A 26,528-nucleotide genomic window follows, 5' to 3' on the forward strand; every position below is an offset into this window, starting at 1 on the left:
AATCACTGCTCAGCATTGTTTATCCCACTGGCACATTTTCTGGACACCTCCTACTCCTTAGAACATGTTTTATTCCAGTCAGTGCGATTCAGTGAATATGCAAATTACTCTCTGATGTCATCTGTGGCGTCATCTGGTGTCACACTACTTTTTTTTTGAATAAGGATCAACTGAGGAAAAAGTATGGTTAGTTTTCCGATAGCTGATGGAATGAAAACTCTGTTAAAGGTGAACGTGATTTTGGCTGGCTCAAATCAATTCTCAGCACAAGTGTGTGAAAATTGCCGTTACACAAGCTGCCTGTGTGCTGACGAGAGCCAGACCTTCTCCTGGACCATCACACCACTGGTTCTGGGTACGTCAAACCTTTCAACTTAAAGTTCACAGAAAATGCTGAAATGGATATGTAAACCTTCTCAAATTATATAGTTAAATATTAAATAGTTTAAAATAGCTTCTGCTCTGTTCCACAGCTGTCTCCTGACATTTACAAACAGCACACTAAAACCAGACATAAGACACATTCTAATTTCTGACTTTTATATTATCACAAGGTCATCACTTCACCGCCAATGGAAAATGCAGATTAAATATTATGAACTCATAAAAGTGTAACTTCAAACATAATTTTTTTCTTAGAGATTTTCATGAGTGGCCTGATAATAACAAAAAATATAAACATTTTCCACATTATATTTATAATAGAAACAATTTAAAGCTCCCTGCTAGATCTTTTTCCTGAACTTTAAAAAGAGCAAAATATAAATCGAGAACATTTCTTAGTTATGTTTAGTTCATTTAAATTTCTACAATACTTTTGTTAATCAAATATTAGATTTTGCTCAGATTTTCAGCATGAGCTAATAATCCACAAATACATTTTTCAAAAGCCTTTTTCTTCTTCTTCTTATTTTTTAACCTTTATCAGGGGTGTTAATCGTAGAGCTAACTGATGCATCATGTATTATACCTATCCTGTTAGCAATAGTGGGTTCTCCAGTTATGGATGGTGTGTGTGTGTGTGTGTGTGTGTGTGTGTGTGTGTGTGTGTGTGTGTTTGTGTTATAGGGGAGGTGAGGATTAATGTGAGGGCAGAGGCTGTGAGATCATCGACTCGGTGTGGGACGAGACCGGTTACTGTACCACAGAAAGGACGCATCGACATAGTCATTAAAACACTGCAAGTGAAGGTGATTACATTATTATTACTACTACTAACATATAATCCAGCCAGAGACCTCTTGAACTGTAACATGCATTTCTTAGTACAGATTTATTTTTTGAACATAATCCAACGTTTCAAATATTAACCTCATTGTTTAAATGTTTACAGTAATATTCTGTTTGTTTCTTGGAGATATGAAACTTTATATTTCAGAACTTACATTCACAGGACACATTATGTCCCTTTATTGAGGTTTGGATTAAACCCTAATCAACTCAAATGACTAGTCAAACAGGCAAATATAACAAACTCAATAGTACTCAATAATAAATTAGTGATTTTCATTTCCTTAACAAAATTCTTAAAAGTCCTACAGATCCCACTCTGATAACCACTCATATAAACGTGCAGCGTTCCTGTTGTCTATAGAACAAGTGTATTTTGTTTAGAGAAAAACTTTTCAATTTTGTAATAAGTTTACTTTTGTAGAATGCATTTTCTATCCTGATTTTGTTTTTGCTTTTACAGTTTAAAGACAAGGGCTTAAAGTTGATGCTATTAAGAAACGCTCAACTTAAGGGACTTCATAAAACTTCATAAAACTTCTTCATAATATACTGTATAATATATATTAAGTTCATATTTTTTAACTTATGTTGTCGCTCTTAATACAGCTCTTTGACTGACGATGTAATTGTGATTAATGATTGGATTATTATTCTGTTGCCATTTTCAGGCTGAGGGAACCAAACTATGTAAAAGCTACAGTGAACTTCTCTGTCCAGGTCAGACTCACTTCATTCCTTCACCTTATTTATAACGTTTAACCATCTGATTCATATTATCATTGGTGTTTTAGAATTGTTCACTGATCATTTAGTGCGTCAGTACAGAGCAGTTTATGATTTCATTGCTCAGAAATACATGGATTATTTGGTGTAGGGGTCACTGCTCAGGAGGAGGCATGCGGTTAATTCTGTACGGTTACATTTACATGATATTTAGTTCTAATCAATCAAAGAATGTTTGACAGGATGGGATCCAAACACACTGATGACAGTTTAAGGGTCTTGTTTAAGAACTAAACACTGGGTTTACGCAGTTGTACCACATGTTTTCCCCTTGGCTTTTGTTTTGGTAGATGGTATTGTTCAGACGACCGTCTCACTGATTCTGCCTGTGGTGTTCGTGGAAGGTTCAGCCATGGCCTCAGTCTCTGTCCTGGGTGAGTTGAAGAACTGTTTCTATTTCATCAGTTTGGACCATTATTAGAAGCATTTGAGTATAACTTACAGCATGAAATCAAGTTAATAAATAAGGAATCCTCCAGGCTGATTAACCTGGATTGCCTGCACCTGTCAGGCAGGATACTTAAGGCCAGCCTTTGATGTAGCCTTTTGTCACAACTTTGTAGAGGGGTGACTGGTTTGGTATGTCAGAGCTATGCCCCAGGTAAGAGTGAAAGAAGACGAAAAGGTAAATAAGACTAAAAGTGGAGGAAACAAGGGACAAGATAGAATTTAGGCATGGCCAGGAAAAAGAGAAAGATCCTACGACAAAGATAAAAGACGCAAGGAGGGTTGTGCAACTAACAGATGTATAAAATTATTTTATTTATTTTTTCAGGGTGGGGGTGAAAATTCTATATAAACTCTTTTTGACCACTTTTTTACTAGCGGGAGTTTTCATGCTGCAGTTGGGTCCACACTGAACCGTCCCATAACACCAAATAGGAATTCAGAGTATTATTCATGAAGTCATCTTGGAGAAGGTGGTACTTGTGCTTAGAGGGTACGTCCTACTCTCTCCACAGTGCTCCTGGGGGACTTCAACGTTCATATTGGAAATGATGGTGATACTTGGGGGGGGGGGGGGGGGGGGGTGATTGAGAGCAGCTGTTATGGCTGAGAGGCTGTCTGTGCTTGTTGGTGGTAACCTAGGACACGGTGGTGGAGGAACCTGTCAAGTTGAAGAGAAATGCAAGCAGTTGAGAAATAGGACATTCAAGGAGTCCATGAAAAGATGTTTGGGTGTCCCTAAAAATGTTCTGGCAAACCACTATGTTAAGGAATTGCAGGGGAGTGTTGAACTCCGTCTTCGCTTCTGTTTTTCTGGTTTCCAGGGACAGGATATCAATACACAGCTAAGGCTGGAAGTGTATTTGGTATGGGAGCCTATAAATAACATATCTGTTATTTAACGATGATGTTGTTCATTTGGCAGCATCTGAACTAGACCTCTGACATGCACTTGAATGTTTCACTGGTGTATGTGAAGTGGCTGGGATGAAAATGAGCAAGTCTAAGGTTATGGTTCTCTCCCTTTAAAAGGTTTAAAACCGTTCTAGCTTTAACCCTAAAATCTTCCCTGAAACACATGTAACCCTGTTCCCTGACAAGGGAACGAGATGTTGTATTTAGCATTACAGTATGGGAGCGCCCTTGCGCATGTATCTGAATCTTGGGTAAAATCATGCCTCTATTTATAGGCCTGCCATGATCAGGTGACGTGGCAATTAAGGTTGTCACGTGATATATATATGAGACGTGTGAACCGCGCCGTCAGCCTCTATTATCTGAAGCAAAGACGCAACTTTGCTAAACGCAACTCCACGTTGCGTTTAGCAGTAACACACTTTCTGAATTCTTTCTCACTCATTCTTTCTTTCTCTTTTCTATTCTTGTAAAAAAGGGATAGAACAGTTCAGATAATTTGAGAAAATATAGAGGAGAAATGAAGCATCTTTTTGTTACACAAACAACTGACATACAGTCTCGCTGAAGATAATAAGGCTGACAGCACGGTTCACAGGTGCCATATATACATCACGCGACGTGCTTAATTGCCACGTCACCTGATCATGGCAGGCCTATAAATAGAGGCATGATTTTACACAAGCTTCAGATACTGGTCGCGCACGCAAGGGTGCTCCCATAGTGTTATGCTAAAGGAAACTTCGAGTTCCCTTTGAAAGGGAACATAAATCTGATGTAGAGGTATTGATTCTAGCAGAGATACCAATCAAATAACCACCAACCTTTTTATAACAAAAGTATTAAAGATACTAAATACACTAAAATAGTATGTTAAACTAAAAATTTAAATAAAATATTAACTCAAGCAGAAACAAAAAGTGCTATCTTTAGTAACAGCCACTTTTCACAATCTAATCAAAAGTAAAGTCTAGAACTGCATTATTTCACAAATAAATATAAATAAATTTCACAAAAAAAGAAAAATACACTGATTTCCACTGCACATTGCCTTTAAATAATCTTTTCTGTGCAGGAGATCTGATGGGCCGAGCGCTACAGAACCTGGCGAGTCTCCTGGAGATGCCGTACGGCTGTGGAGAGCAAAACATGGTGCGCTTTGCCCCCAACATCTTCATCCTGCTGTACCTGGAGAGCACCAACCAGCTCACGCCCCAGATCAGGAGCACAGCCGAGACCTACCTCGTGACTGGTGAGGACTTTGAGTGTTTCAAATGAGACCTTTTTGATATCCACCTCCTCTACCATTTCTCCTTAAAGTGTCCCTTTTGCTAATCCTTTTTTCAATGGAAAGAAGTACATAAAAATATTTTGAGATATTTTTTATTTAATTTTATAATTTATTGTTGATGACTGTACTAGTCTTGTGTTCATCCAATTCATTTCTCTCTCTCTTCCCTTCCTAAGACTTAGATAGTGGGTGGGAATAGCTGCAAAATAGACGTACATTGCATTAACATCACACAACTCCTTGTTTGTTTCATTTCCTGTACAGGATATCAGAGAGAACTGATCTACAAACACACAGATGGATCTTACAGTGCTTCTGGGATGAGAGATCCATCAGGCAACACATGGTGAGTCTCATAGAATGCAGCTGTAAAAAAGCTGAAACTAAACAAGTAAAGACTGAAATACGCATCCCCCCAATAAACCAGCACTCATATTTCTGCTTCACCTGCTGAATGTCTAAAATGTAAAATTTCAAAGCAATTCTGGAAAAACTAGCGGTCATGTAAATAACAACGTGTGTCACTTTGTTATAGTAAAATAATCAATAACAACGTAGTGTGATGAAGCGGATTTACTCTTACCACCCTGAAGAGTTTTATTCCTCTTACACCACAACAGTGCCAACAATGAAAATGTAATAATTACATATAATCTTAATTATTAATGAATACGAATGACACATCATACTTTTTAGTAATTTATAGTTACATTTAATGTTGTGGAAAGCCTACTAAGTTCCTGGTCTCACTGTTATATTGGCTATAAACGGTTGTCTGACTGTTACAAAGCACTGACACTGGACTCCTTCCATAAATAAACATCTCACAGAAAACAATTAAAAGCCATATTAAGTCATTATATAATATATATTTATTCAGCTGTAATTAATCTGATGTTTATATATTTACATCAATTTATATATAGATGCATTTAAGTTGACGTCTGAAACACAAAAGAGTCCTGCAATGTTTTCTACATTCCAAATAATATTGTGGTTTTGATTTCAGACTACAGACCTGATCATGTTTGTGTTCTCAGGTTGACGGCGTTCGTGATGAAGTCTTTCGGAAGTGCCAAGCGATATATCTTTGTAGATCAGATGTTTGTAGATCAGGCGAAGGCCTGGCTCGGTCAGCAGCAGCAGGCTAACGGATGCTTTGCCTCAGTGGGACAACTCTCCAACAATGCCATGAAGGTCAGGAGACCAGTCTGAGTCCAATACCACGTGCTGTTAGAGGACAATAATTAACAGCAGGTGGTGTGATGAAATGGAGTTAGTGCCACAGCCTTAATGTTGATTATTTTCCTCTAACAGCACGTTCTGGAGTGTTTTATTCTTCTTATAACACTGCTGTGTGCCAACAATTACATTGTTTTGTGTATTAAAGGTTGACACTTTTTTAATCAGTTTATAGTTACATTTAATGTTCGTTAAACAACATTTGAGTTACACAGCTTGTCATGTTACCAAGAATCCATAAAAGAGTAAACTCATTTTACTCACTGTTACAAAGCTCTGACACTAGAGACTCCTTCCATAAATGTTACATAAACACCAGCACATAAGCGATTACACATTTTATAACCCATTTATGTATATCATCCACTGTACGAGTCCCTGTGAACAAGCTGTTACTATAGAAACGATATCAGATTAGAATGAGTGCATTAATATAAACCTGCGATTTGTAGCTGCATTAATGTCACTATCTTCCAGTGCTGGGATATAAACTATATTTAGTTTTGGGTCTGAAGTATTACAGTAATAATCTCTCTCTTGGTCTCTCAGGGAGGGGTGAATGATGAGGTGACTCTCTCAGCGTACGTCGCAGCTGCAATGCTGGAGCTCAATTATACAATTGCAGTGAGTACACTGTTTCACTGATGAACTTTTACACACACAAATTCAGTGAATTTTGGATCATCAGATGGTAATGTAAAGATACATGCTGATAAACGTACACTACAAGAAGTATGGCAGCAAGTGGTGATTTAAAAAAAAAATAATAATAAAAAGAAATATATATATATATATTCTTTTTATTTTTTTTTTAAATCATGTGGGTTTTTTTTTAACAACGAATCAGTTTTTCAGCAACTTACAAAACATATTCAAAACATATTCATGCCTGGTTTAAAGTTTTGTATTTAAGGTGTTTGCTAGAAAACAACACCTCCAGTTAATTTTATGTTTTTATGTATAATGTATGAAATAACAAGCGTAGATTGAACACCTTGTTTGAGAATGTCTTGTTGTAAACAAAACAAAGAAATTGACAACACAGACTTAAATAAATATATATTTATATGTACATTTTGTGGTGCAAAGATATTGACTTGTCTCTCGTGAATGGATCATGATCTACACATGTTAATATGTATACAACAGGATCCTGTGGTGAACAGGAGTCTCGCGTGCCTGAGGAATGCGTACACTCAGGTGAACTCCACCTACGCCAAGGCTCTCCTTTTCTACGCCTTCACTCTAGCTGGAGATCAGGCGATGAGGAACACGCTCATCTTAGACCTGGATGCAAAGGCCATAGTCTCAGGTTTGATGCTCCAAGTCTGTCTGTCTATCAAACCACCACACAAGGAAAAATTGACAAACCTTCTCCAACAGCTGACACAGGGCGCTGTACATGTGTAGGCCAATATTTAATAATGGTGTAACATTGACACTGTCTCTATCTGTATCTGCATAGTGCTCTGAATAACTGTATCTGTATCTAGACTGGAACTACTTCCCCTTTTCTTCCCAATTTGATCACCCAATTCTCACCCAGCATCCAGCCTTCCCCTATCATAAGACATCTATTAAACAGAGAGGGTGAAAGCTAACACATGATTCCTCCAATGTGTGAAGCCAATCAGTTTCAACTGTTGTTCATGCTGCGTAACAGAGCAGTTTAACACACTCGGAGGAATGTGCTCTCTGCCCTCTTCTGCATACACAAGCTCACAGGCACCAACAACCATCTAGTGATGCTGTGATTGACAGGGGAATGAGTATACCATCTCTCCCACCCTGAAAGCATCCGTATGGAAATGTATTCTGTACAAACACATTCAGGCGTTTTAAACCTTTTCGTTGGACAACCTTGAGTCAATGGCTTCAGTTTTTCTATAATATCTCCCTCAGGGGGCAGGAGGTACTGGAGCAGAGTGAATGATGGGTCTGTGATGGACTCTTTGGAGGTGGAGATTACCTCGTATGTGCTTCTGGCTCTGATGTCTGGACCCCAGCTCTCCGGGTTTGGCCTGGGTTACAGCGCCAGCATCGTCCGTTGGCTTTCTCAGCAGCAGAACCCCTTTGGGGGTTTCAGGTCTACACAGGTACAAAGCTTCAACACATCAGTCTCATACTTTAGTTTGCATGTCCTTTCCCCTTTAACTTCACACCTTTTACACAAAAAACATACTGCACTTCCTAATTGTTTTACAAATGCTATTCAAAGATTTACAGCTATGTCATGGCTTATATGACAAGCTTTTACAATGTACCGAATTGAACAGTTAAATGAAAGGAGTAACTGGACATCTATATTATTTACTTTCCTATATTCTTTATGAATTTGCACTAGTAGCTAATCTACAAATGTGTCCCAAAGTCTAGAATGCAATTTTTATGCACTGCATCATTTAAAGCATAATTTGCTTATACTTGGACACAGTGGTCACTTTATTTAGCTTAATTTCTAGCCCTTGCCCATATCTCACTCTGTCCAATTACTTTAATTACTGTCCCTATGTGTCACGATCTTCCCTTCTGGCAGCGCGCTCGGAGAACCGGAGGGCACGTGCATGCACAAGCTACGTGCACGAGTGCTCAGCGAGCGCATACTCTTCGGATGTTGATAACCGTGACATTGCTTACTGTGGACACGTGCATTTGTTTTGTTTCTGTTCTGTCTCCTCCCTGTTTTGTCACTGGTTGTTGTTCGAGGGTGTGGCTTTATTGTTTGCAGCTGCCAGCACTTAGTGTTGATTATGTTCGGGATATATACCGCTCACATCCCTGTACACCTCGCGGAGTATTAGATATAGTATAGGTCATAGTCTTAGTTCATGTTACGCACCTTGATAGATTTAGTTAGTTTACCACGATAGATTAGTTCATTTAGACCACACTGGTGTTGCTGCTTCCAGTTCCCTGTCATAGTTTTATGTTTCCTGTTTTTTGATTTGACCCTGTTTTCTGTGACCGCGACTTAGATTCCTGCTTTGCCCCGTTTATGCCTGTTTGCCGATCGCCCGACCCACTGCCTGTTTTTGACTACGCATCTGTTTCACGATTTGGATTTATCTGCCTGTCTCCTTTAAATAAAAACGTCTTTACCTGTGCTTGCTTCCGTATTCTCCTTCCTTACATCTCGGGACATGACACTATGCTTTAGACTATATATTTATATTCTGTGTAAAAATTTACCTAATGCACAGATCCAATATACTGTATTGACACACCTCTGATTTTTCCCCAACTGTTTACATTCATTTACGACATAACCGACTGTGTTTACATGAATACTCGGCCAGACCTGCATGTTGACGTGTGTATGTAGTTATTTAACCGTCCAAGTGTAATAAGCCGCTAAAGAGAACTCAATCCAGTACTTGCACGATGAGCGCGAGGGAGACGTACATTAATTTCTAGTTACCTTAACTTTATGTTTCTATTCATTTATTATCTTTATTTTCGTGTTACACGTGACATGGACTCGACTGTACTCTGAAAAATTTCAGAGTCCAAAATTCCAGAGTCCGTGTCAAGTTCGAGTACAAATTTACCCGAGTGTGAAACATGCCCGAGTTCTTTCATAATTGGAGTCTAGTTCGAATCGAGTACCTCTAACTATTACTGTACTTATTTATTATTAAGTTTATTATTATTATAGAAGCACACATCTGGTTACTACTCACTAAAATTCAAATGTGTACTTGGGTAAAACAGCACCAGCATGAATAGAGTTTGATCACATTTTCATACTCTTATCCATCCATACAGGACACTGTCGTGGCTCTCCAGGCTCTGGCGAAATATAGTTTCACCACCTACCGTCCAGCAGGAGCTGTTAATGTTACTATAACATCACCATCAGGGGTGATTAAGAAGTTTACCATCAATCAGAGTAACAGGCTGCTGTATCAGGAGAGTCAGCTGCAGGAGGTTCCTGGAGATTACAACGTCACAGCACAAGGGAAAGGCTGTGTGTATGTGCAGGTCTGTACATAACCATTTCAATTCAATTCAATTCAATTCAATTGAATTTTATTTGTATAGCGCTTCTTACAATAGACATTGTCTCAAAGCAGCTTTACAGAAATATCAACATGGTATACAGATATTAAAGGTGCGAATTTATCCCAACTGAGCAAGCCACTGAGTGGTGACGATGGCAAGGAAAAACTCCCTAAGATGTTTTAAGAGGAAGAACCCTTGAGAGGAACCCGACTCAGAAGGGAACCCATCCTCATCTGGGTAACAACAGATAGCGTGAAAAAGTTCATTATGGATTTATATGAAGTCTGTATGGCGTTAGGAGCAGCCGTAGTCCCAACAGTCTGGAATTAGAGAAGACTTCAACTCCACCCAGAGGCAGAAAGGATCTGGATCTCTAGTATCTCCATAAATTCGTGTGGGGCTCGGCGAAAGGAGAGAGGGAGAAAAAAGATAATTATGACTGCGAAGTAGTAGAACAGAATCTAGTCAGGGTAGGCTTGAGTAAACAAATACGTTTTAAGCCTGGACTTAAACACTGAGACTGTGTCTGAGTCCCGAACACTAATAGGAAGACTGTTCCACAACTGTGGGGCTCTATAAGAGAAAGCTCTCCCCCTGCTGTAGCCTTCACTATTCGAGGTACCGTCAAATAGCCTGCATCTTTTGATCTAAGTAGGCGTGGCGGATCATATAAAACCAAAAGGTCACTTAGGTATTGTGTCGCGAGACCATTTAGTGCTTTATAGGTTAATAAAAGTATTTTATAGTTAATGCGAGATTTTACTGGGAGCCAATGCAGTATTGATAATTTCGGTGTGATATGGTCGTATCTTCTAGTTCTAGTTAGGACTCTAGCAGCTGCATTCTGGACTAACTGGAGCTTATTTATATTCCTACTGGAACATCCAGACAGTATGGCATTACAGTAATCTAATCTAGAGGTGACGAATGCATGAACTAGTATTTCCGCATCATGTAGTGACAATATGTTTCTTATTTTAGAAATATTTCTGAGATGAAAGAAGGCTATCCTAGTAATATTATCTACATGAGCATCAAATGATAGGCTGGAGTCAATAATCACTCCAAGGTCTTTAACTGCTGTACGTGATGAAACAGAAAGACCATCCAGAGTAACCATGTGATCAGAAAGATTACTTCTAGCTACACGTGGGCCTAATAAAAGTATTTCTGTTTTATCAGAATTTTTTTTAGAAGGAAGTTAATTAACATCCAATGTCTAATGTCCTTTACACAATCCTCAACTTTACTAAGCTTCTGTCTGTCCTCTGGCTTCGTTGAAACATACAACTGTGTATCATCAGCATAACAGTGTAAGCTAATTCCATGTTTACGAATAATTTGACCTAGGGGTAGCATATATAAAGTAAAGAGCAGTGGGCCTAAAATAGAACCCCGTGGAACTCCAAAAGTAACCTCAGTATGCATGGAGAAATCACCATTTACATCTACGAACTGATAACGATCGGTCAGATAAGACCTGAGCCAGGAGAGGACTGTTCCCTTAATACCAACAACATTTTCTAATCTATCAAGTAGAATAGTGTGATCTATAGTATCAAAAGCTGCACTAAGGTCGAGTAACACAAGCAGCGAGACACAACCCTGATCGTAAGTCAGTAGAAGGTCATTTACTACTTTAACTAACGCTGTCTCTGTGCTATGATAAGGTCTAAATCCTGACTGATACATTTAATGAATGTTATTCCTATCTAAGTACGAGCATAACTGCTTTGCTACAACCTTTTCTAAAATCTTAGAGATGAAGGGGAGATTTGATATTGGTCTATAGCTGGACAATTGAGACGGGTCAAGATCAGGTTTTTTAATCAAGGGTTTAATAGCTGCTAATTTAAGTGATTTAGGTACATAGCCAGTGCTTAGGGAAGAATTGATTATATTTAGAAGTGGTTCAATTACTCCTGGACAAATCTGTTTAAACAAACATGTAGGTACGGGATCTAGTATGCAAGTTGATGAATTGGCTGAAGAGATTAATGTAGTGAGTTCGGTCTCTCTAAGCGGAGCAAAACACTATACATTGATCTGATATTGCTACATTGTCATGTAATGGGTTTGTTACAGTACTGTCCGGTTTTAATTTAATGGCCTGTATTTCACGTCTAATATTTTCAACCTTATCAATGAAAAATTTCATGAAATCTTCACTGCTATGTAATGATTGAGTGTTTCTCTCTGTAGTGGTTTTATTCCTAGTTAATTTTGCTACTGTGTTGAAAAGGAATCTAGAATTGTTTTTGTTGTCTCCTATTAAGGTGGAGAAATAGATTTTTCTAGCATCGCCAAGAGATTTCCTATATTTCAGTAGGCTCTCCTTCCATGCTGTTTGAAATATCACCAGTTTGGTTTGACGCCATTTACGTTCTAATTGTCGAGTTGTCTGTTTTAAGGTTCGCGTTTGATCGTTATACCAGGGTGCTAATTTTTTTTCTCTAATTATTTTCCTTTTGAGTGGAGCCACTCTATCTAGCGTGTAGCGGAGTGTTGACTCCAAGCTTTCAGTCGCCTGATCGAGTTCTATGTGATCTGACAGTGGTCCAAATCTAATTGATGTTTCTGCTAAGTTATTTATGAAGCTCGGTGCAGTAGCTGATGTGTAGGTACATTTTACGCGGTAGCGAGACGAGGTGGAAATATTATGATCAATACGTATTATGAACGAGATAAGATAGTGGTCTGAGACAACTTCAGACTGCGGAAAAATGATAATATTTTCTATACTTAGTCCGTATGTTAGTATGAGTTCAAGAGATTTCCCACTTTACTTTCTTATCACAGTTCCTCAGGTGTAAATATGACTGAAATCTTTATGAATGTGACTTTTTTTCTGTGTGGAAATGAGAATTATTGGGTAAAAAGTGTGTAATGTCATATCACTTTTTTCTGTTTGATTGTTTCTCTCTCTTCCTCACCGTGCCCTTGTCTTTGCAGGCTGTTCGTATGAACATGTTTGCCTTCAGTTTACCTATAAACAAGTTTACTTGGAAGATATACGCATTCAAAATTTACCGTCTTTCTCTAACACCAATACGGATCAACAAATTTTATGGCATCATTCTACACTTCAACTTCATCAGATTTTCTGTCCAATTAAATACTGTGTAGAATCTGAAGTGTCCCGCCCACAACATTATACAAATCCATGGGTTTTAACTGTCAAGCACGTTTTAGCGTGACTCTGACAAACAAACGTTACTGTACTGGTCACTTTTGTACATGCACAATTTCTCTTCCAATAGATGTTTTATCTGGAACAATGGTCATTTCACATGTAACAACAAGTCACTGTCCATGGAGAATTGGTTCCAGCATAACATATTAATTGTAAATGAGCCTATTGGCAGGAATGGGTAATTATACACTTCTAAATGGAAAAAAGAATTACAAAAAAAAATATTTAAGGCTATCCCCAGTGGCATACCAACTTTAACCAAATCTTCAGTTATAGATATTAATGATTCAACTTTACAAAGTCCCTCAACTTTTAGTAAATGGTCTTTCCATTTTTGATATACTTTTTAATAATAATTTTATAAGAAACTCCATTATTGTTTGATTCAATCCTTCATGCAAATCAAGCTGGCTTAAACCTCACCATTTATAACCTGGACAGAACGTTTTAAATATAAATCTGTCTTCTCTACCTCATTTAATGTTCACGTTAAAATGGACCCTTCAAATAATTAATTAAAACCCTGTGATATGTTACTTTTCTGAAACACAAAATTACATCATTAATCTTTTAATTATTTTAGTTTTGCATTCACAAGATGAGAGGAACTACAAAAAGAAAAAAAACCCTTCATATTACATTCTGTAACACTGATCTTAAGATATACTTTGAAGCCCTTTCGAACATGAGAATATAAAAGAAGAAACTTAAGAAAACTGTAAAAATGTTAAAGCTCCCAGCACATTTCTAGTAGTAGGACAGGGTCCTCATCTCTTCAGTGCTCCCTAAGTAACATGTTTCAGCTGGTTAATAGATATACTGTTAACTGGCTAATTAACCAAGATCAATTAAGTATGTTTTAATGTAGTAAGCTCACTTTGTGCAACTGTTACCTCACGTTAAATAAAAACTATGCTAACGAGTTTACCGTTACCTCAAAATGTAAGCTAGTTTAATTTGTTAAAATACTTCTAAGGAATAACTTTTCAAAAACCTGAACTATATTTCAATCTAAATCATATATCACAATCATTCTTTTTAAATGCCTATTTTGATTTTTTTGATTACTGTTGTTAAAAATGTGTTAAAATGCCAGGTATGCGTCAGGCTTCCGTCATGTGCTATTGGTTTGCTGCAGTGACTTCTGGGACTTCAAGCGTGTTCGTTCCGCTGAGGTCTGCATTCGATGCATCCTTGATATCAAGACAAATCTTGGTAATTTCATACTGCACGTCCCCGGTACTTGCATTCTTGAGTATTGGAATTGAACTTCATCAGTGGATAATTACATAGAACGAGTTCACAAGCACGAAAGATCACATAAGAATGCATGTTGAGAAATTGGTATTTCTCAATTGGCTGATTGGTACAGGACCCATCCGCTTCAGACTGATCCAACCAAGAAGGGCTTCATTAAACCCCACACCTTCTCAATACTGACACAAAATAATCTTAATGCAGATGTGTGACTGTTGTATTTTTATGTTGGCTTGATATTTAATACATTTTATATATGGCATGTGTATTATGCCAAAATACGTGAAACTTGGCAACCCTGCTGAAAAGAGGATGAATTGTGCTAATATTGTGGGGTTTTTTTCCCCTTATAGTTCACTTTGTGCTACAACATCCCTCCTCCTCCTGACCGCACTTCATTTACTATCTCAGCTTCAGCATCTGGTAAATGCAGCATCCCAAATCCATCTCTGGAAGTGAAAATTACTGTCAGGTGAGCTCCGAATCAACAAAGTGACAAAAACGGAGAATGGAGAATTAATTCAATTAATATATGCATATATGCATGCTAGCATATTTATTTACTATTGTGGATCATGTCTACAGTTTTTAAATTGATATCAACAATATAGTTGACAGGGAATACAAAAGTTAGCATGCATGTAGGAAAAATGCAGCAAATAAATTAAGACTTTTAATTATTCCTAATACAGTCCTTGGTTATTATTTTGCATCTTGGCGAAGTTTTCTCTAAGGAGATGTTTATTCACCATTTATGGAAGGAATCTCCAGTGTCGGGGCTTTGTAACAGTCAGAGGTAAAGGTGTAACTTTCAGTTTTCCGACATCTTCAGGACAGAGGAGTCTACACTTCTTTGCGGTTTTTCAATAACATGACAAGCTGGGTTTTATTTTTGTTTTATTAACTTCAAGAGAGAGAAAAGAGAGAGGTGGTGAGGGAACGATTGTTTATAGCTGCTGTAATGTAAGTTACTTTGGGGCCACAAGATTCTTATTGATTTAGATTCATATAAATCTGTGAGAGTCATTGTATATACATAATGTTCAGATATCAGTTTTATATGAGCATGTATACATATATTTATGAGGATTTCTGACACAGTTAAAACACTGAACTGCAATGATAAACATAAACTCAGGATAATGTTAATAATGTTTCTCTGGTAGAATTTACTTTTAGAAAGCAGTTAATTGTATTAGAAAACAATGGCTCTGCATCAGTGTTAAATAATGCATTGTTAAATAATAAACATAATCTGAGTATAATGTGAGTAAATTTTCTCTGGTAGAATTTACTTTTAGAAAGCTGAGTTAATTGGATTAGAATTCTTATCATAACATTTGATGAGCAAATGAGAGTGTGAGGGCTTTAATGATCTTTTAATTTCAGGTATAACGGTCAACGATTGGAGACCAACATGGTGATCATTACTGTCAAGCTTCTGTCTGGATTCAGTGCGGACGAGGCGTCTGTGATGCTTGTGAACAGCACTTCAAATGTAACTTAGACCTTTAACTTTAATTATTATTATACACTGAACATCGAGTATCAGGGAAAAGTTGTTCAGCCGTGGTGACAGAACAGTTTTCATTCACAGTTTTCAACACTTTTACTCGTTATCATATTACTGGATCAGTTTGTGTTCACATGCATGGTTTTGTTCTTACAGTCGACTGATGGATCTGTGAACTTTGTGGAACAAGCTGATGGTGAAGTCAATATCTACCTGAACGGAGTAAGAGCGCACACACAGCTTCACTAAAACACTGGGTTCCTCTGATATTAATGTTAAAATCATTTCTGTAACTATTCAAATTTAACTAAAACCACAACAATAACATAAGAATGAGCACATTCATATAAACCTGTGATTTATAGCTGCAAATCTGTCAGAGCTGCTGTTATAAAAAATTAATCATGGCTTTGTCAAATTTATCTGATTATTTTGAATGAATTTTCTATAACATAAACAGATTAAAAATGAAAACCACAATGAAAAAACGATCAGAGTCACAAAACTGTATTTTTGGAGTTGTGCATCCACGGCTGTTGATTGAGCATTGAAGAATGATCTCATAAATGTTCTTGGATGATAGAAATATCAGGGTCACAGAATTTTCCATTTAAAATAAAGCCATGCTATGGAAAAATGATCAGAGTCTTTGAGTGACTTCAGAGTCACTGGTATACAAGCTGTACACTAACTACTTTACATTGTAGCAAAGTGTCATTTCTTCACTGTTGTCATATGAAAAGATATAATCAAATATTTTAAAAAATGTGAGGGGTGTACTCACTTTTGTGAGATACTGTATATGGCACCTGTGAACCGCTCCATCAGCCTCTATTATCTGAAGCAAAGACGCAATTCACAGGCCTACCCCAGTATAACAAAGTTACGCACCGTCTTGTTTCCTTCTCACAGAACAGTGTTACATGTGTAACCCAGACGTTCCCTTTCAAAGGGAACTCCACATTGTGTTTAGCATAACACTATGGGAACGAGAATGCCCACTCTGTCATACCGAGGGTACGGCCTGTTCAAAAAGACCTAAGCCCGAGGGTCACTGCAACACACTCGAGCCTGGGGTGGAATGAATATCCAGGCTGTAATATTGAATGAATGTGTGTGGCATAGACCATCCTGGAGCAGCACACATATCCTGTAAGGACACCGCTTTGGACAAAGCCTTCGAGGGGCTGACCCCCCTAGTGGAATGAGCCCTTATGCCCAGAGGCATATTGAGGCCGTGCACCTCCTAAGCAATAGGGATTGCTTCAACTATCCAATTAAATATGCGCTGCTTTGACCCAGCATCACCTCTACTGTCACTGCCAAGCAGACCAGCAGCTGCTGCAACTTATGCCACTGGCCGGAGCGGTGGAGGTAAGTACAGGAGCCCTTACTGGACACAGCAGGTGCATTCTCTCTTGTTCCGGTTTGAGGAACAGAGGAGGACAGAAAGCCTGCAACAACACAGGCTGGACAGCAGATGTAGGCACCTTACGAATATAATCTGGGTTAGGATACAGGAAGGTTTTGGCTAATCCAAGGGTAAAGTCAAGGCAGGAATGGGCAACAGAGAGAGCTTGTGGATCTCCTACTTGCTTGAGAGATGTCAGGGCCAGCAGAAGAGCTATCTTTAGAGCCAGAAGCTTCTCAGAGGCTGACTCTAAGGGATCAAATGGGGCACCTGACAGACCTTCCAGGAGCACAGAAAGGTCCCAGGAAGGTATGCGCGGTCTGCAGGTGGGCCTCTGTCACCTTACACCATGCATAAACCTCGAAGTTAAAGGATGTTGCCCCACAGAGGCTCCATCAACAGGGGCATGGCTGGCCAAAATGGCAGCCATGTAATCCCTGATTGTAGAAGGAGCCCACCCCACTGAGAAACGTCATTGTAACAACTCCAAGACTGTAGCTATTGTGCAGTTCACTGGGTCTAGCTGATGTTCCACACACCACAAGACAAAAAGCTGCCACTTGAGCTCATACAATTCCTCATGGATGGTGCTCTAGGGTTCAACATGGTCTCTAAAACCTCAGTTTTGAGACCAGAATCTATGAGCTGGTACCCCTGAGGGGCCAGACCAACAGTTTCCATAGTTCCCGCTGAGGGTGATAAATCAGCCCTCCGGCTTCAGACAGTAGATCTACTCTAAGGGCTCAAATGGAGCACCTGACAGACCTTCCAGGACCACAGAAAGGTCCCAGGAAGGTATGCGCGGCCTGCAGAAGGGCCTCAGCCACCTGACACCACGCATACACCTCAAAGTTAGAGGATGTTGCCCCACAGAGGCTCCATCATTGGAAATGCCATTTCAGCCAGCCATGTAAATCCTGATTGTAGAAGGAGCCCACCCCACTGAGAAATGTCTTTGTAAGAACTCCAGGACTGTAGCTATTGCACAGTTCACTGGGTCTACAGTGGATCCCTGCAGATGGGAATCTCCCAAGGGTTGCCATCTAGCAGGGATATTATCTCTGAGAACCATATTCGAGCTGGCCAATAAGGTGCTACTAGCAGCAGATATAGACTGTATTGGCGAACTCTCGGTAGAACTTGAGTGATCGGGGGAAAAGCGTACAGATGTGACCACAGCCACATGTGCACCATGGCGTCCAGCCCTAATTGTGTGGGAGAAATGAGGGCGAACCACAGCAGGTAGTGTGTTGTCTCCTTGGAGGTGAACACATGCATGGATGTTTGCCCCCACATTCCAGTTGCCCAGAATGTACATTGCACTTATTGCCAAAACATTCCCTCTGCCCAGAGAATAATTAATTGCGCCTGCCTGAACAGGGGTTGTGGACATAATCCTCCCTGGTGGTCAATATATTAGAACACTGCTGTGTTGTCTGTAAACACATGGTGACCTCTCAATTGATGTTGGCTGCTGCCGCCATAAGCTCCAATAGTCTCCCATAGAAACTAGAGGGGATGCCAAGATCCAGCTTTATACTGCTCAATGTTGATAGGATTGACCCTATGCATGTTGAAGACAGAAATGCCCTCATTGTAGTAGAATCCTAATAAACCTTAGAAAAGTCCACTGCACTGGAGAAAGCATACTTTTCTGAGGTTCAACCCGAGGCCCAAGCTCTTCATGTGGGCGAGAACAACATCTCGATGTTGAACCGCCAGTTCCCTGGATTGTGCTAGAATTAACCAGTCGTCCATGTAGTTTAGTACACGGATGCCCTGGAGTCACAATAGAGCCAGAATGACATCCATGCACTTTGTGAAGGTGTGAGGGGATAACGCTAGCTCCAAGGGAAGCACCTGATCTTGGCTATGTGGAAATAATAATAATAATCCAATATCGTGGGGTTATAAATATGGCTTATGCATAGGTTTCCCCCAGAAGCCTGATATTTTGTCATGCATACTGGAAGAAAGGGGAGTTTTCTGCAGTGTGAGGGATTTACGTTCGTAATAACTTCAAGCAGCTCTTTATACGCTGCTCTCAGTTTTTTTGCACACCCTTCTGGCTCCTCAGAGTCAGAGTGGAATTTTTACTATTATTTTTGTGTGTGTGTTTGTGGTTTTTTTTTTTTATTTTTTTTTTTTAGCTTTCCATAGTGGAAGGAGGAGTCGCGACGCGAGCTCCAAAATCCAGTGGAGAGCCGGACCTGGAAGACAGAGCAAGAGATAGAGAAGCAGATAGGCTAGCTGCCTCGGTGGCTGTCCCAGGTCCCCGAAGCTCTGAAACCCAACTTGCTTCGGCTTCCGAGAAGATAGCGAGTCGCGAGCGGAGCTGCCTAATGTAGGCATTATAATGAGCAGTCAGACCTCTCGAGGGCTGCCATCGTATGCTCCATTCCTAGACACTTCACACAGAAAGTGTGCACTACTCCCTGTGATGAAATGGGAGCAAGCCGTAACACACTTCCTGAATTCTCTCACTCATATTTTTCTCTCTCGCTTATTCCTTTTTTTTTTCCTTCTTTTTTTTCAAATGGATAGAAAATCCAGAGATTTTGAGAAAAGCTGGAGAGGAAATGAAGCATCTTTTTTGTTACACAAACAACCGACATACAGTCTCACTGAAGGTAATAAGGCTGACGGTGCAGCTTACAGGTGCCATATATATATCACGTGATATATCACGTAATTGCCGTGTCACCTGGTCACGACAGGCCTATAGATAGACATGATTTTACACAAGCTTCAGATGCCAGTTGCACACAAGGGCATATGCTAAATGCAACATCGAAGTTCCCTTTGAAAGGGAACGACTGTTTATACTCTAACGTAAGTGTGAACTGGAACCAACATGTTCCACAACATTAAATGTAACTATAAATTGCAGGATCGGGATCCCTGATCACAGACTCAATTTCCATCAATATTATTTGCATCAAGATTGAAATAAGATATATATTGGGGATTTAAAAATGAAAATTTATTCTACATTGCTATAAAATGTAAAGAGATGATCTGAACAGAACAGGAGGATTATCCATCCATCCATCCATTTTCTACCACTTACTCATTTTCAGGGTCACGGGGAACCTGGAGCCTATCCCAGGGCGTATTGGGCACAAGATGCCACACAGGGTGCCAGTCCATCGCAGGGCACAATCATATACACACTCACACACCCATTCATACACTACGGACACTTTAGACACGCAAATCAGCCTACCATGCATGTCTTTAGACTGGGGGAGGAAACCAGAGTACCCAGAGGAAACTCCCGCAGCACAGGGACAACATGCAAACTCCGCACACCCAGGGCCATGGCGGGACTTGAACCGCGGACCCTGGAGGTGTGAGGTGAACTTGATAACCACTAAGCCACCGTACGCCCCACAGGATTAATTTAGTTTAATATCTGTCTGTTTCAGCTGACAAAAGGAGTGGAGAAGGTGTACACCCTGAGGATCGTGCAGGACATTGCAGTGGCGAAACTGAAACCAGCCGTTGTGAAGGTTTACGACTACTACGAGATCCGTATGTATCATTCTGTTAATCTTTATCAATCATTAAAAGCAGATGTTTTTTTTTTTTGTTCAAAAAGCTTAGTGTATGAACTTAACCATGGTTTCTATTTTTATCTTTGACTTTAGGTGACTCGGCTGTAACTGAATACACCTCACCATGCACTTAATACAGAAAACGTGCGCTTTAATCCATCATCTGTTTTCCTTTTCACTTTTTTCTCCATATTTTACTTTCATCTACAGTAAAACTTTGCAAATTCACAAAAGTTTAGTAAGTACTTAATGATATCTGTCTTAAGTGAAAAAAAAAAATTAAAGTCTGTCATGTTATTATGATCAACTTAAGCATACAGTACATCTTTTGGTGTGAGTGTAACGGACACAATGCAGGAGATTTCAACTTTGTACATGTCTATAATACTACATGTACTAAAATTCTTTGCATATGTACTGTATACTGTTGAGATATTGTATACATAAAAAATTCCTGTTTCTTTATATTGTAGATCATCTACTTAAAAGTCTTTATTCTGCAGATGTAATCACAAGGCAATTCATGAGGTGTTGAGCAAAAATATTAATAAAATGATTAAATGTGTCGATCCTGAGCAGCGCAGCAGAAATGTCTTCACCATATTGTTGAGATTTAGAATTTGAACTCTGATATAAAAATCCCATACAACAGATAAACATGTGTACATACAGTACATTTCCTCCAGCTCCAGTCATCATTATTCTCACCTGTGTCTTGTTTTCTCGTCTCGTCTATGTATGTATTTAATTTAACTTATAGTCTGTTGTTGCAAAGTCTTGTTCCATGCTTCTAGACTGCAACCTTGTTCATTATTAATAGTTTAAACACTCATGGTTGTGCTGTTGTAGGAAAATAATCAGTGACAGGGTGGTGTGACGTAGCCAGATGTATAGCAGAGTTACTGTTACCACACTGAAGTTGATAATTTTCCTATAACAGCATGCCCCAAAGTGTTTTCTTCCTCTAATATGAAAGAATCACACATCATATATTTTTAGCTGTTTAAATTTACATTTAGTATTGTGAACAATATTATTATTAAGACAAAAACCCACAGCTTGTTGCTGAGACACGGAAAAGTATCAACTCTACTGTCCTGAACTCCTCCCCAGCTACATCTTTACCCCTGACTGTTACAAAGTGCTGACACTGGAGACTCCTTCCATAAATGTTAAATAAATGGCTCCGTATCAATGAAAGTGGCACCATATCAACGATTACAAACCCGTTTAAGTCTGTTTATGTGTCATACAAGTTCCTGTAAATGATCTGTTACTATAGAAACAATTGAACATATTCATACAAGCTCATTAATTGATTTACTTTTAATTTTACTTTCTGATATAGAGCTGATTACTGATATTTGAGCAAATATGTAGCCTTAAAGTGTTAGTATACTGATTCAGACTTAATTCTAAGTGATTTTACTCTAGTCCTGAATAAATAAACAGATGCTTACTAATCCAGGAAAGCCTTGTTTCTAATTAGAGACAGTTTTATCAGGATTTCATCACTGAGCCTGATGTTTTCCTACAAGATGCAGTTTGTTCATACGGAACGTGTTTTCTGTAAATTGATCGCTCTGCTGTTGCACACTGGTGTCGGGTTAACGAACCTATTTTCCTACCAACATCTACAGATAATATAGATTTTCTTTCAAACAGGATCTCTAATTTTAGAAAAGATGAAAATCAGAGACAGTGGTGAAAGCTAAGTAATAATTTTAATGTTTGCTTTAATGCCTAATATATTTAAAGTCATCATCTTTAAATATGAAAACACCATAATGTGCTGAAAACCATTCAGTGTGATTTTGAGTATTCTACTGTGAATTCATCTTACTGTAATGTTTGTGTGCACAAATTATATCATGTTATAATTTTAATGAATTATGAATTTGACATTAAAAACCCTCAGAAATCCTGTCAGATTAATTGATGTAAGCCAGATAGCATTAGCAATGAAGATAATAAACTTCTACAAAATGTAACTTTTAAATCCTCTCAGAAATCCCAACAGGTTAGCTCATATGAACTAACCTGCATTAGCAGTGAACATTGTGAACATTTGAGAATTTGGCTTAAAGGTCCTCTTAGAAATGCTAATGGGATAGATGATGTTAGCTAGCTAGTATCGGCTGTAAAGATTGTGAATTTAATGTAATTTAAAAAATCCTCTTAAAGATTCTGTAAGGTTACCTTATGTAAGCTAAATAGCATTAGGAATAAAGATGTTTTAATGAATCTGACTTAGCTAAAAAAATAAATAAATCAAATAGTATATTTGAAAGAGCTGGCACCCTGTCCAGGGTGTACCCCGCCTTGTGCCCAATGCTCCCTGGGATAGGCTCCAGGTTCCCTGTGACCCTGAGAGCTTGTATATGTATATGACAAAGATTTTGTTTGTGTGTATGAGAGATTAAATGATTCTTAGTGATTATTCAGCATTATTTCTAATAAGATATGTTAGTGACTTAGTAGACAAGATGAAATAGGGTTAATGAGGCTTATCGTAAACACATCTGAAAATTAATACCTTTTTTTATCATTGACACAATGAGTAACTAGTTTTCTAGCGTGGGTTAATGCTGCTACTGAATTCAATTAAGCAGTTTACCGGATCAGTTTGATTAGCATTCTCCTCACTAGGCTCAGGTACGGAGGGAGAGAGGTGTTGGTGAGAGAGGTGCATCTGCAGCTGCAGGTGCTTGTTCATCATCACTGGCCCTGCTACTAGATCTCACTGTCCTTGGCTGTAATGCTAGAGCCATCAGAGCCTGCAGTACTGCAACTTACGGTGCATCCAGAAAGTATTCACAGCGCTTCACTTTTTCCACATTTTGTTATGCTACAGCCTTATTCCAAAATGGATTAAATTCATTATTTTCCTCAAAATTCTACAAACAATACCCCATAACGACAGCGTGAAAGAAGTTTGTTTGAAATTTTTGCAAATTTATTTAAAATAAAAAAACAAAAAAGCGCATGTACATAAGTATTCACAGCCTTTGCTCAATACTTTGTTGAAGCAGCTTTGGCACCAATTACAGCCTCGAGTCTTTTTGAGAATGATGCTACAAGCTTGGCACTCCTAGTTTTGGGCAGTTTCTCCCATTCTTCTTTGCAGGACCACTCAAGTTCCATCAGGTTGGATGGGGAGCGTCGGTACACGGCCATTTTCAGATCTCTCCAGAGATGTTTAATGGGGTTCAAGTCTGGGCTCTGGCTGGGACACTCAAGGACATTCACAGAGTTGTCCTGTAGACACTCCTTTGCTATCTTGGCTGTGTGCTTAAGGTCATTGTCCTGTTGGAAGATGAACCTTCGCCCCAGTCTGAGGTCCAGAGCGCTCTGGAGCAGGTTTTCATCAAGGATGACTTTGCACATTGCTGCATTCATCTTTCCCTCGATCCTGACTAGTCTCCCAGTTCCTGCCGCTGAAAAACATCCCCACAGCATGATGCTGCCACAACCATGCTTCACTGTAGGGATGGTATTGGCCAGGTAATTAATGTTGCCTGGTTTCCTCCAGACATGACACTTGCCATTCAGGCCAAAGAGATCAATCTTTGTCTTGGTCTTGGTCTGAGAGTCCTTCAGGTGCCTTTTGGCAAACTCAAGGCGGGCTGTCATGTGCCTTTTTTTTCGTAGCAGACCCCATTTCGTTATTAAGTATTTTCAAGTTGTTTTCATAGATAGCTTGGTGAACTATTAGCTTTGTGTGCTTCCACTGCAATTCTGCAGTCTCTTATTAGTCTTACAGTGGAGCTACTATTTCTCCAAGGGTCAGCTTTAATTATCCCAGAGACAGTTTTTATTTTTAAAGTGGCAACAGAGTTAATACTGACAGAGGTCATCCTGACATTAAAGCTCTCCACTAGAGTGTCTGATGAAGGAAGTGAAAGAGGCCGGAGAGATGATATGAGCTCCATGAAGGTCGCAGCTATATCAGCAGTGAGATAACGCTTAGTGACAGTCCTCTTATCACTCACAGTGTTAGTACATGCTGAAATTTCAAAGAAGACACAATAGTGGTCAGAAATGACAATGTCAACAATTTTTGGTTCATTAATAGCATCACAAGTTAATAAATGTGCTTGAATTTCAACAAGCTACTTGTTGTAAAGGTGCCTCAGGATATGGCAAGGATTCCCTGTAAAAATGACCTCTGGAATCCGTGGATTTCCTGCTCACCAATGGAAAAAACTGGACAACCATTGTTTCTCTCCTTGGTTTGAAGGGACTGATTGACAGCAGACACTATGAAATGTGGTTTGACTTTATACACACATGCATTATCATATGCTCAAGAGACAGACAGACAACGACAGACTATAAATAGCTGACAGGTATCTGTAAAGATTTTTGTCCAATTATGTTCATCTCTATGGGTCACTGAACTGCTCACCAACATGCATCTGCATTTACATTTAAAAGATTATATTTTAGCTTATGGACCTGTCAATGCATTTTAGTGCTTTCCTTTTAAGAGGTTTGAGAGGGATTTTAGGGCACTATCATAACAACAGAAGCATTGAAGTTCAAATCAAGAGGCATTTTCAGCAGAAACAGCAGCTTTATATGTAAATGGATTGTGATTATAGTTATAAGATATATATTATAAGTTCTTGTCCAATACCAGTCAGAACCAAAATTCATATTTGTATACCAGAGGCTTTACACCCATCTCTGAACATCAATGAAAAGACACAAACAGTATATTTCTGGGAAATGCATCATTATTTTAAGATGAATATAGACATTTTGCTGATTGTTCCGGTTTCAGTGTGCATGCAATGGAGAAAAACTGTAATGTGAAAATCAAGCACTCGTAAGAAGCAGAATTAAATACACAGTAGCAAAATGTGTTTGTATAAGAAAATAAATTGTAGTGTCTCTGTCTCTCTCTCTTTCTCCTGCTCTCTATCTGTTCAACTTGTTTTCAAGGAATGTTTGTCATAACAAAAGGAACATGATGACCGTCAATCTGACAAGAACTTCCTATCTGTTTATATCTTTAATGATTTACATTTCTGCTCTGCACACTGTGACTGAAGATAGATTTACACACTAAATTAACTTAATTACTGGGAATCAGTGGCTGACTGGTGGTTATTAAAATAGGGGAAGGACAACTTTCTATAAAAAAAATTATTAGAAAGAGCAGTTTAAAGTAATAAATATAACAAAGCAATATTTGGTGTGATGACCCTTTCTTTAAAAAAAAACAAAAAACAAAAGTAGTCTGGGGTAGAATTAGTGCAGTTTTATAAGGAAATGAGCTTTAAGTTTTATTGAGCATTTTGCAGAACAAGCGTCTGGGTTACGCATGTAACCCTGTTCCCTGAGAAGGGAACGAGACGTTGCATAGCACTGTTATGCTAAATGCAACGTCAAAGTTCCCTTTGAAAGGGAACCACGGATCTTCTGGTTCTTCTGGAGACTTTGACTGTCACACTTTCTTCTAATTTTTGCAGAAAAATCCAGCAGCCATCATTGTTTTTTTTGTCTAAAAAGTGTCTCTTATCACTTAATATACTGGTTTCTTTACTGAAATACAAACATTTTTCTGTAGCATTTAATTTATGCTGGAAAAATCTAAAATCAAAAATGTTTTTGTACTGACTCAATAATGTAGAAGTCATGAAATAAAAATCTATGACAAAGCTATAACATAAGACTTT

At 38.7% G+C, this 26,528-nt stretch overlaps 1 pseudogene; it reads left to right on the plus strand.

Annotated features, from left to right (window-relative positions):
- Nucleotides 1-21,661, plus strand: part of LOC128628772 (alpha-2-macroglobulin-like protein 1) — a 37,345-nt pseudogene extending 15,684 nt beyond the window's left edge.
- The last annotated feature ends 4,867 nt before the right edge of the window (nucleotides 21,662-26,528 follow it).

This window comes from Ictalurus punctatus, chromosome 5, assembly GCF_001660625.3.
Source record: "Ictalurus punctatus breed USDA103 chromosome 5, Coco_2.0, whole genome shotgun sequence".
NCBI lineage: Eukaryota > Metazoa > Chordata > Actinopteri > Siluriformes > Ictaluridae > Ictalurus > Ictalurus punctatus.